The following is a 12,770-nucleotide window of genomic DNA, read 5'->3' on the forward strand; positions in this document are numbered from 1 at the left end:
TCGGGGAACACAATCGCCTGTGGGCAGCTCGGGTTTTGGGGCCGGCTTGTAGCCACCTTCGACCTTCGGTCCCAGCCCGGGTCCCCCTGCTCTCCCGCCGGAATTCGGCAGCCGTCTTGTGCCCCCTCGCTGGGGCCCCGTGCGACAGGAAAACTAGGATTTACAGGGTGCCTCCTGCGGAAGCCCGGAGACACCCGGTGCGCCGGGGGCCCAGGATCTGACTTCGCAGACAGGGGGCACTTGGGTGCTTTCCAGATCTGAAGGGACGCGCCCCAGGTCCTCGACGTGGGCCTGATGGACGGACGCAGCCCTCTCCCGCGGCAACACGCGCCGATCTAGCATCCAGTTGTCGCTCCGTCAGTTCCTCCGCTAATGCCATCTTGCCGGAGGCTGTCACATGCGGACGACAGCATCGCGCTTCACCTCGGACGCCAAAAACGACACCAGGACGCCACCAAGTTCCCTGGACTCCGTCCTCAACCCGAGGTGAGGCGCAGGGGCCCTTCTCTCGTGGGTCGGAGCAGGGACACGGTGGGCGCTGGGTCCCTGGGGCGCGTCTTCCCGTCGGGGCCAGTCCGCGTCAGGCTGCAACGCCGTCGGGGGCCGGAGGCGCAGCCGTTAGCTCTGCGCCACGGCCTCGAGGTGTCAGCTGTTAAGTTGTGGGCTGGGGGCACGAGGGGCCGGGGCGGCTGCCGGCGCGGGTCCCCGAGGACCCCCGTCCGCGGCCGCCTCGTCTCCCGTACTGACCCAGCAGGGCCGGAAGATGAGCGAGCCTGCTCGGAGAGGCCCGGCAGGGGGGCGCCACGCGCGCCGCGCGAGGGGCGCGGGCTGCCGGGAGGAGCGCGGAATGGGGTGGGGGGGGCGCGGGCGCATGCGCCCTGCGCCCGTGCCATATTGGAATGAGTCGGAGCGCGGAGCGCCGCCGCCGCCGCCTCCGCCGGAGCGCGGGTGGAGGGGGGCGGGGAGAGCTGCCGGCCGCCCCGCTCCGCGGAGCCCAGCAGGAAGGAGAGCGCGAGCGGGCGAGCGCGGGCGGCGCGAGCGGAAAAAGCTTCCGCGCGGGGGGACGAAAAGAAGAAAAGAAAGAAAGAAAACGAGCGCGAGAAGGGAAAAGCGAGCGATTGAGCGAGCGCGCGCGCGAAAACTCCCGGCAGGTAAAAAAGCGGGGCCGCCGGCTGGGCCTTCCCGCGCGGCGGCCTGAAGGGGCGGCGGCAGCGCCGGGGCGGTGGACCGCGCGGCGGCCCCCTCGAGGCGGCCGTGCAACTTTGCCAACGAAAATCCACCGGGAGCCGGAGGGCGGCGGGCGCGCGGGCTGAGGCGCCAACGGGCGGCGGCGGCACGTTGGGGGCGGGGGCGGGGGGGGGGGGGGGGGGAAGCGCGGCCCCGCGCGCCGGCCGACCGGGCGGTAGGAGCGCGCCTGGGCGCCTCGCTGAGGCGGCGGCGGCCGGCAGTCCTGGGCTGACTCGTGTGGCGCGCGGCAACCCCAGGGCGTGAAAGGAAAGTGGCCGGGCGGCAGTACCGCAGGCGCCCAAGTTCCCCGGCGCGCTGGGCCCCTGGCGCGCCCCTCCCCGCGCGTCCCGCGCTCCCTCCCGCCGAGCCCCCGCGGACCCGCCCCCCGGGCTCGCTCCGGGCCCGGGGCGCGAACCCGCAGCAGGACCCGGGGGCGCGCCGCCCGCGCGGAGATCTGAACTTCACTGGGCCGAAGCGGCCGCGGCGCGATGGCTGAGCGTCTAGCGGCCGCCACAACCGGTTGCTTCGGACCAGCGTATCGGAGTGCGCCGGGCCTCCCCAGCGCCGATCGAGCGGGCCGTGGGCTCGCCGGGAACCCGCTGCCCGACCCCAGGCGGACCTGCCGCTCCAGAGGTCCGTGACCGTTTCGATTTCTGTTCTTAAAGTCTCGTTTTGGATCCTGAAAAGGAGACTATGGAGAGGCGAGCCGAATGTCCTGAGAAGGCAGGCCTGCTTTGTGGGGAGCAGAAACGCCTTGTGAGAACGGAGATACATTCCCGCGGAAAGGATGTATGTTAAGTTTTTCACAAAATGTCAGCTGCTCACTGGGGTCTAAAACTGAGCCGTAAAGGACAGGTCACTTGCACCTCTTGTTATACACCAGCAGTGAGGCAGGACACCCTTGCCAAGGACAGGCTTTTTATTTAGTGGGGGATATTCTCAGCGGGTCTCTCAAAGCCGTGCGGGTGGGCTGCCCCGAGCGAGGTTTCGTGAGCCTACTTAGTCCTGAGAACCAAGAAACCATCAAAAAGATTGGAAAGGTAATAAGATGGATTTTATCAATCCCTGTAATGCCTTCTTCTCTGGAACCACATTTTTAAGATGTCACACTTGATTGCATCGCAAGTAAAATGCCTGAAAACGTACTTGTTCGTTTGTCGACCGTCTTGAGATGAGGAAGGAAGATGAGTGTACTCTTTGAGTACACTTTGGAGCCTGTCGGCCTGGTATTTTAAGGTATGTAGAAGCTTTCTAGGCCACAGGTAGATTTGGAGTTCAGATTTGTTTACAATGTTAGAAAAGTAACGGCTTGGAAGCGGGAGTGGCCCCAGATCAGGAAACAGTTCTGTTACTACTGTTGTCATTGACTACTGCCTTATCTTGGGTAAGTTTCTTTACAGATTTGTTTTTCTTTCTTTGCAAAATTATTGGATGAATAGATGATCATTGTGTGTCCTTTCAGTTCTGAAATTCGATGACTTTCTAAAGTGAAAGATTAAAAAATTTAGGTTTGTACTTTGAAAGGTTCTACAAGGAAGTACTCACAACCTGCATCTTTATTAAAATACATTTAGAAAAAAATACCTTGAGAGTTGTATCTTGGATGATTTTATGTAGCATTGTCTGGAAAGATAGTTACAAATGCATTTTAATATGTTTTGAAATTATGTATATATATTTATTTATTTATTGAGGCCTAATTTACAATAAGATCTTAATTTATGTACATAGAGTTCAGTGACTTTTGCATATGTATATGCACTGGTAGCTACACTCAGATCAAGATACAGAGCATTTTCAGCTTCCCAACGGCTCTTTCTACATTTCTTCTTTTCAGTTAACACCTTCCCTCCCCCACGGTGACACTGTACTGACTTGTGTCACCACTGGTGAGTTTTGCTTTATTAACAACACAACCCTTTTAACTGGGTGAATGGGGGCAGTATTAGTAAACTGAAGAACAACACATCTGTTAACTGGAGTTATGGTCATGGTCATTTTCTCCATGATCCTCATGCTTTTTATAACAATTTTTGCATTTTTATGCTATTTAAAATGACTAAAATTTCTGACCTGGGAGACCTCTTAGTCAGAAGGTCACTTCGTTGAGGCAATACTGTGCATATTTGGATCTGTGGTTCTGGGAGTCCTTGTGGACATGGGCTCTGTATCAATCTGCTACTTCCCATTTTTTGGAATGCAGGTATATTTGCAGACAGTAGGTTTAAAGGATGAATCATGAACTTTTCCCACAAGTCAGGTTTAAGTGTCAGTAGATGAATCAGTTCCTTAAAGCCTAGAATTTGCTGAGAAAATTAAATGAAAATTGATTTTTTTTAAGTTCATTGAATTAATGAATGTGGGCATAAAGCTTTAACAACCTTTTAAATGACAGCAATTAACTTGATTTATATATGCAAGATATTCCCCTGGTTTGTCAGATCATTAAAACTCTAGCAGTGAAAGCAAAAACAAACGATAACTAAAAATTATGTCAGGTGATTTTTAATTTTTGTTTGGTTTTTGCTTTTTGTGTTAGACCTAGGAAGTTGGGCTTTTTATGTTTCCCACTAAAGCAAGAACTTGAGCAATTTACTTATCCTTCCCAAATGCCTTTTAGTATATTCTTGTACCCTTTCTTATTTCTGTTGCTAAAGGAGAGGAGTTAGAGGTTGTAACTGAATTCCTGTTAGTTCTCACGAAGGCCTGTGTTTTTTACTGCAAGGCCATAGAAAGTTGAGAACTAAGTCCTGTGGTAGGGATGCATAGGGCATAGTCCACAAAGTTCAAAGATTTTATTTTGTGAAATGATTCTGCTGAATAATTCTGTTTTTCTGTGACTACAGACAGTTGGTCAAAAACTAAGCTGAATTTGCTACCCTAAGATTCATAGCATCATTAGCAAAGAAAGTAATTTATCACTTAGTTATTATTGATCTATACTTTTTTCTCCTTTCTTTCTTCCTCCCTCCCTTCCTTTTTTTAGTGGCTCTTTAGATTTCTTAGCTTTTGCACTATCAGATATTTAACTTAAAATTTGTTAAATTTTTGAGCGATGTAACTAGAGAGATGCAAAATGAGAAAACGTATTAAAGTGAATTCCATCTTTGCTATTTATTTTCCTGTAAACTCTGATTTTTCTCTTTAAAAGTGCTTTTCTTACCTATAATCTTGCTCCTTCTCTAGGGTACTTTTGCTTTCACAGTGGTAACTAGACTGGTCTTTACTATAGAATGATGATGTAGAAGCTGCTGTCTTTTGACTCTGTGAAGTCTGTAGAAAAGCTGAATTGTCCAAACTTCATCAGCCTTTTTTTTATGACTTCGTGTCATGTTCACATTAAATAAAGGAATACATCCAGAAAGCAGAAGACATAAGGCAGACACTGTAAATGCTAAGTACTTTTTATTGAAGCTTTTCTCTCATAAATTCTTAAAACTTTTGTTTCTGGAATTATTTGACTGTTACCCAGTGCTTCAGAATAATTTATGTGAGAATGAAAGAAACATGTAATCAGTAAATGGTATGGCTTTCTTATGGGAGAGTACTTTTATTTCTGTAAATAGACTTTGTTTTCTAACTGAAATGTTTTGTAATTGAAAAAAATATTTCTTTTGTACATAGCTGTTACATTGGGTGAAGCTCTCTGGGGATTTTGGTTACCTGGGAGATTTTGAGCCATTAGACTTCAGGGAGTGGGATTTTGGTATGACTCTATACTTCTTCAAATGGAATTGGCAAACAATTAAACATTGGAAAATATTTAAAATAGAAAGGATGTGGTCAGGTTGTTACAAGTTCGTTTTTAAGCTTTAGAGAGGTGGGAGAGAGGATAAGAAGGCAGGTTATTAAAAGAAAAATTATGAATTTACTGTAAAGGTTTTAACACATTGGATTGTAAACCTTTGCCTGTTGCTCAAAGGCACCTAAAGATTTCTAATTATTTTCAAGTCTCTTTTACTTAAGAGGATGTTTATAAATTTATTCAGCTCTCTTTGTATTTTTAAAATATTTTATATACATAGATATATTTATTTTTATTTATTTGGCTGCACTGAGTCTTAGTTTGGGCATGTATATTCTTAATTGTGGCATGTGGGATCTAGTTCCCTGACCAGAGATGGAACCCGAGACCCCTGCATTGGGAGTGGAGTCTTAGCCACTGGACTGCCAGGGAAGTCCCTTTCTTTGTCTTTAGATCATCGCTCAGGGACATAAAACCTTGTCTGTATATTATCCTAAAGGTATTAGGTCCCTGCTGACTTAATGGTTTGATGGTTGAGTAACTTCAGAGCCAAGCACTGTGGATAACTGCTGCATGGTGGCATTTCTAACATGGTGTATGACCTGCATGCAGGTTCCTTTCTGACTTTTTTGCTTAATCTGGAGAAAGGTTAATTACTAGACTGATTTGGGGTGGATTGGGCAGTTGATAGTTACCTGCTTGGTCTGGGAAAATTAGTTCTGGGCTGAGATGACATTTGGAGAGAGTCTTAGACGAGAGATGGAGGGTGGTTTTATCGGCAGTTACAAGTACAGGATGATTGTTTCTAGAATGACAACATGAGAGGACTGAGAAATTTAGCAATCATTAAAATACCTCAAGAATTTTTCCTGCTGAAAAATTCAGTTTAAAGTGTTAACCAGCAAGTACTTCGATTTGAATTCCAAATTAATATTTTTCCAGAATAGTTTTTATTTGAGGTGGCTGCTATGTAATATTTGCTCCGTGGTAATGCCACCTGTGCATTATCACTGATTTTCCATGTTAATTTCATGTTCATTTGGTGCCCAGACTAGTGCTTTTTCTCAGTTTTTACTAGTGTTCTTTCTCGTTGGTCAGTTCCTGTAAAACATGCATTTTCCGTGTTAAACATAGTATGTGTTACTTTGGAATCATAATTTTAAGCCGCTTTGGCTTATTTTTACTCATATCATTATAAAATAATCTTGGGGTGATCAGTGATAATGCAGATGCACTGAATATATCATCTCTAGAACACAGTAATTAATAAGGAAGCAAGCTTACATTAATTTAAAAATATTTAATTTTGTAAGTTGTGATAAAATATACACAACATAAAATTTGCCATTTTAACGGGTACAATTAAGTGGCATTAAGAACATTCACAGTGTTGTGCAGTGATCACCACTGTCCATTTCTGCAACTTTTTCATCTTCCCAAACTGAAAGTCTGTATTATTGACAATAACTCCCCATTCCTGCCTCCCTGCAGCCCCTGGTGACCAGCGTTCTGCTTCTGCCTCTGTGAATTTGACCGTCTGGCTATCTCATATAAGTGGAATTTTACAGTATTTGTCCTCTTGTGAGTGGTTTATTTCACTGTAGGGTAATGTCCTCAAGGGTCATCTGTGTTGTAGCATGTGTATCAGAATTTCCTTTTGAGGAAAGACATTTCCACAGCAGGTAAAATAGGTCCTGGAACACTGTATATGAGGGTTTGTTACCTCCTTTGGAAGAACTTGGGTAAGTGCCAGCAGAAATGTGAGAACCAGATACCTTTTCCTTAGATATAGTTCTGACATACATGGTTATTGGAACGAGAGAGGGATGAAAGCAGAATATGATGAAAGCATAGAAGACAGGGAAAGTGTAAAGCAAAGGTTGCTACAGTTTTGGATTTTATTTGGATGAGGACAGAGCTTTGTGGGTCTTAGGATACCACCTTATTGTGTAATCACTGATGTTCACAGTGTTGGTCTGAGTCAAGCATTTGGTCCAGAACAGTTAACCAAAAGAGTTTATGCCTTCTAAAGTTGTAAATAAGCCTTTGAGTATCTGAGAGGCATGATTATTCTGTGACTCATTCCCCTGCTGTTCTGGTTAGTTGAGGTTTTTTAACTGTATTTCAGTCTCATTTCTGTATTAATGGAAAACTAATTGAGTATTTAAAGAGGCTTAATATTTACATAATAATGATACCACATAATTAATGCTCTGTATTTTATGTTTTAGCTTTATTGTATTTCTGTACCTCTGGATTTGAGAAATACAGATGTCCAGTCATAGAGAGAAAGCAAATTGGGCAGAGAGTGTGAGTTGAGCAGTTAGCCCTTTCAGAATAGCTAAACAACTGAGCAACTAAATAACAACCAACATGTGTAAGTGTTTTTTAACACACATGTACACCTGTGGCTGATTTATATCAATGTATGGCAAAAACCACATGATATTATAGAGTAATTAGCCTCCAATTAAAATAAATTAAAAAAAATTATTGTTTTCTTTAGTGTTGTTACCATTTTTAATTGATGTGTAGTTGATTTGTTGTGTTAGTTTCTGGTGTACAGCACAGTGATTCAGTTATATGTGTGTATGTATGTATTCAGTTTCAGGTTCTTTTCCATCATAGGTTATTATAAGATACTGAATATAGTTCCTTGTGCTGTACGTCTTTACTGTTATTTTGATTCCTGTATTAGTAAATATGGGGTGACTTTCCTGAATACTGTTTGTTCCAGGGTGGTGGGGGGACACTAGAGCATCTTTTCATCACCCCTCCTCCCCAGCTTCCTCTTTGACAAGGAGTGCTATTGACTATTTTTGTGACAGTGAGGTTATGAAGTCTGATGTGTTTTTGTTTTTTTTCTTTTTGGTGCTTTAAATAACTGCTCAGTTCTTAAGAAAATCAGAGTGGTTAGTTGTTTTCTAGAGTTCCACTGTTAGAAGAGACATAATTTTCTTTAAAAAAAAAATAATAGGTACCTGTTCTTTCCAGGAAGGTAGTTTCCTTTTGATTACTTTTTGTTTTTATTATTGAGCAAAATGGGCAGGAGTAGGTGATCTAGTAGCTAAACCTAGAAATATGAAAAACTTTGGGTATTTTGTTGTTATCATTTATGGACTTTCCTGATAGCTCAGTGAAGCCTGCCAGTACAGGAGACACAGGTTTGATCCCTGGGTTTGAAGATTCCCTGGAGAAGAAAATGGCAACCCCATTCTAGTATTCTTGCCTGGGAAATCCCATGCATAGAGGAAACTGGTGGGCTACGGTCCATGCGGTTGCAAGAGTCAGGCACAATTTAGCAATGAAAACAGCAACAACAACATGGTCATTTATGATAGTGGAACCCCTTGACCTCTTAATGTAGTTGTTGTTCAGTTGCTCAGCCGTGTCTGACTCTTTGTGACCCCATGGACTACAGACCCTAGGCTTCCTTGTCCTTCATTATTTCCTGGAGTTTGCTCAGACTCATGTCCATTGAGTTGATGATGCCATCCAACCATCTCATCTTCTGTTGCTCCCTTCTCCTGCCCTCAATCTTTCCCAGCATCAGGGTCTTTTCCAATGAGTTGGCTTTTGGCATCAGGTGACCAAAGTATTGGAGCTTCAGCATCAGTCCTTCCAATGAATATTCAGGGTTGATTTCTTTTAGGATTGACTGGTTCGTTCTCCTTGCTGTCCCAGGGATTGAATCCAGGTCTTGTGCATTATAGGCAAATTCTTTACTGTCTGACCCACCAGGAGCTTCTTTATTTTTGGCTGTGCTGGGCCTTTGTTGCTGTGCAGGCTCTTCTCAAGTTGCGGTGTGTGGGCTCTGGGATATTGGGCTTCAGTAGTTGCGGCACGTGGGCTTAATTGCTGTGCGGCATTTGGGATGTTCCCGGATCAGGGATCGAACACGTGTCTCCTGCAGTGGCAGGTGAATTCTTTACCACTGAGCCACCAGGGAAGCCCAAGCATTTCTTAATGTAGGGTTGATGTTCATCACTTGCATTTTGTTTCCATTTTGAAGTTGATTTTAATCCTCAATCGTGTTCGTATTTGCATTTGAAATGTACAGAAGTTTTTGTTATTGTTAATACAAGTAATGCCACATGCAGACTGGGGAACAGAATCTGGTCTTCAGCATTACCTGCATCTGGTTTTCCTTAAGGGTTCCTGGGTGAACTGAGAGAAACTTTAAATGACTCTGTTGCCAGTAGTAGCTGTGACAGGGGACGCAGAGAGCTGGGGGGCTCTGCTGGCCTTGCCTTCTAGGCTGGCTCTCCCTTCTTGCAGTGAATGCTTGAGGGCTCCAGGACTTTTGCAGCCTGATCCAGGGCTTTAAGGCACAACAGGGTTCTGAAAACAGTCTCCTCCCCGCCCACCCCTTGACCTTTACCCTGATTTTGGCTTCCTATTAACTTTGAGAGGAGCTCTTTCGAAAGCAGCTATACTACTGAAATCTCAGGTTCCGTCGTGGTATTCTTTTTCCACAAGCTCTTTGAGAGGCTTCCCTACTATCCCTGTCTCATCTTTGACCTTACTGTGCCCTCCTTTTCCTCTCTCAGAGTTCCAGCCCCTTTGGGCCTGGACCCATTGTCCAGTCTTTTGTTTGCTTCCTGGCCAGTACCCTCTACACTGGTTCCTTTGCCCTTCTGCAGCTTCTGCTCTGGCGAGCACCGCCCCCGCCAGTCCAGCCTGTGCCCCCTTTGAAGTGGACACACTGCCCGGAATTCAGGGTCTCCTGAAGGGGCCCTATTTGCGGCTGGTTCCACACAGTATTAACTTGAGGCAGAACCTTTTCTTTTTGCCTTGTGTGACCTTTGCAGATCCTCAGTTGTTCCTCTGTTTGCACCTCCCTTGGTGGATCCTCCCACCTTTAGACTTCGTCTAGCCTGTGTGCCCCCCTAAACCTTTCTACTGAGCTTCAGGTCCATATATCCTCTCTTTCTGGGCCTCTCCAGTTTGGAGTTCTGCTGGCTCTTTAATCTACAGGTCCCAACAATTCCTTAGTCTGCCTTAAAGCTACTTCTCTAGCCGACTTGTCTGCCTAGGTCTTTTTTTTACCTTCTTTCTTGGTGATGGTATCCCATTTTTCTCCTGACAGCTTTTTTCTCCCAACAGCTTTCCTGTGGAACTGAGCCTTATTCTTGAAAATTACCAACCCTTGACTTAAGAACATGCTGTTCTGACTTCTTGGTTTTCAAACATTTTTAGAAGCTATGGGGCCCTTTGTTTAATGAAATCTTTCCAGGAGGCTTAATATGTAAAATAAGAAAGACTGGAGTTCTGGTGAAAGGGGAATGAAGGGCCAGCATCCTGTCCTGCCACTTACCCCGTGCCGCCCTCTTCCTTCTCCCAGGCAGAGCCGGTGTCTGGTCCTCAGCCTCTGTAAGTGGAACTCCCTGCAGTTAGTTGCTCTGTACTGCCTGAGGGTACCCTGCTTGTCCGAAAACTGCTTGATCTTTTCTATACCCTGCCTCTTTCTCATTGGTTTTATCTTGTGACTGGTAAGTATAAAATTAATGCTGTGATGAAACTTGCCGAGGAAAAGCAATGCCACTTTGGAAAGTGAAACTAGGTGGTAAAAAGAGCCAACTCCTTTAAATGCTGAAAACTTCAAAAGTGCCCAAGGGTTCCTTTCCATTTCAACAGAAGTCTTTATTGACTCTTATCTTTCTCTGAAGCTGCTCTTCTACAACATGAACATTCAAGTAAACTTAGTTTAGTTTTACTGTTTTTGTTTTGTTCATTAGCTAGTATAGCAGGTTTGTTCAACCTATATAACTAAAATGTTAAACAGTGGCAGTTAAAAATGTGTTCTGTTGCCTCCAAATGGTTGTCCATCCCCTCCACCCCACTCTTCTGTGATCCATCTGATACACTGTGGACAGATAGCTCTTTCTAAACAAAGTTGATTTTATCATAAAAAACTTAGCGCTGCCAGCGTGGTAAAGTCCAGGCTCCTCAGGAATGTATGCAGAATCCTGGAGCTGGTCCGGTCACCTGCCCCGCTCAGCCCGCTCTCACGTGTGCCCTCCCTCCAGCCTTGGCCAGACCTGGTCCTCCCCGCATCTCTCCTCTGCACGTCCAGTGTGCCCTCCACTGACATTCACCTCCCCAGATGTCAGTCTGGCATATACCACCCGCATACTTCTGGCCCTATTTGACTGCTGTCATTATTCTTTTCATATTTTAAAATTTTACTTTAAATTTGGACTTTTTACTGAAATTTTACAAAGCATGATTGCATTTAAAAAATAAAAATAATGAAATACAAGTAATAATAAATTAATAATATTCCTTCAGTAAGTTTCCCTCTCTGTCTCTCTTCTTTTTGGCTGCACCACGGAGCTTATGGGATCTCAGTTTCCCGACCAGGAATTGACCCTGGATTCTGGCAGTGAAAACCCAAAACCGTAATTACTAGGCCACCAGGGATCTCCCGTGGTTCTCAACTAAACCTTTTGTACTTAAAATTTTTATGTACTTCGTAATAGGTGATACTAAGGATTTTTTTTTTTAGGTATTATAATGACATTGTGACTATATATGAGAATGTCCTTTTTCTTGGGAGAATCAAACTGAAGAGTTAAAGGTGAGGTATCATGATGTTTGAACACTTTTAAATGGCTCATAAAGTATGTATGTGTATAATACATCATGCACACATATATGGAAATATATATATGCACATACCAATGCACATATATATATGGAAAAGTACAGCAAATCAGGGGAATTTTAATAACTTTCAAGTCTAAGTGGAGAGAATTTGGAATTTTTTCAGAATCTCTGTGTGTGAAAATTTTGATAAAAGCTTGTCTTGGTTTTAAGTATAAAAATGGCTTCAAAAGCTGCAAGAAAAGATTTTAATCCCAGTGCACAGTGGGTAACACACATGCATAAACCTCCGCGCACGTGCGTACACACACACACACACACACACACACACACACACACACGGAGAACACAGACCCACTTGTTGAAGTGACATTTAGACTACTGTGTTTTCAATGTTGTGGGAAAACCAAATGCTAGTGAAGGGTTTTTTAAATAATTTTTTAAATTGAGGTATAATTGATATATACAGTATTACATTAGTTTCAAGTATACAACTGATGATTTGATAGTTGTATATATTGTAAAATGATCACAATATGTCTAGTTAACATCTGTTACCATATCTAGTTACAAAATTTTTTTCTTATGACTTTTAGATACACTCTGATGACTTTTGGATACTTTCAAATGTGCAATATGACATTATTAACTATAGTCATTGTGCTATACATCACATCTCCATGATTTACAACTAGAAGTTTGTACCTTTGAAGTTCCTGACAAATCCTGTTTAAGCAATACCTGTGAAGTTGCAGTTGCATATTTTATATGTTAACTTTTTTTCCCCCATTCCACCTTAATGATGCTACATAAATTCTTTAAAAGAAAGTCTTCAGCAGCCCCTAAATTTTCTCATGTTCCAGCAGTGGTTTGGGTGTTGTGTTTAGGGGACTATGCTAAGGAGATTTCTTGTTTGTCCTGTAAGACTCAGGTTTCCTGTGGAGTTTTCCTTCCTGGATGCCTCCAAGCCAGGTTAACTACCCTTTGCCCTGGGCATTCAGCCTTCTGCATATTCTCCTCTTGTGAATGTTATAAATGTAATTACTTGTTCAGTGTCTGTACAAGATTGAGAGCTGACTGGGAGAGACCTTGTTATCCCTCATTGATACCTTGGATACAACATAACAGAGTAGACAATAGATAAATTATAGCTGAGGAAAAACACAGAGGCAAAACTGTAGCACCACCATTT

The 12,770-nt window shown here is 44.2% G+C and overlaps 1 protein-coding gene across 8 annotated transcripts in view; it reads left to right on the plus strand.

Moving 5' to 3' along the window:
- The first annotated feature begins 265 nt into the window (after nucleotides 1-265).
- The window catches only part of SFMBT1 (Scm like with four mbt domains 1), a 112,427-nt gene continuing 99,922 nt past the window's right edge, over nucleotides 266-12,770 (plus strand). For 2 of the 8 annotated variants that reach the window (XM_070455936.1, XM_070455933.1), the window contains exons 1-2: nucleotides 1,085-1,151; nucleotides 1,893-2,016. The gene's annotated coding sequence lies outside the window, so the exon portion shown is untranslated. The other 6 variants (XM_070455934.1, XM_020874260.2, XM_020874255.2 and 3 more) reach the window with 6 other exon arrangements.

This window comes from Odocoileus virginianus, chromosome 26 (assembly GCF_023699985.2).
Source record: "Odocoileus virginianus isolate 20LAN1187 ecotype Illinois chromosome 26, Ovbor_1.2, whole genome shotgun sequence".
NCBI classification, from domain to species: Eukaryota; Metazoa; Chordata; class Mammalia; order Artiodactyla; family Cervidae; genus Odocoileus; species Odocoileus virginianus.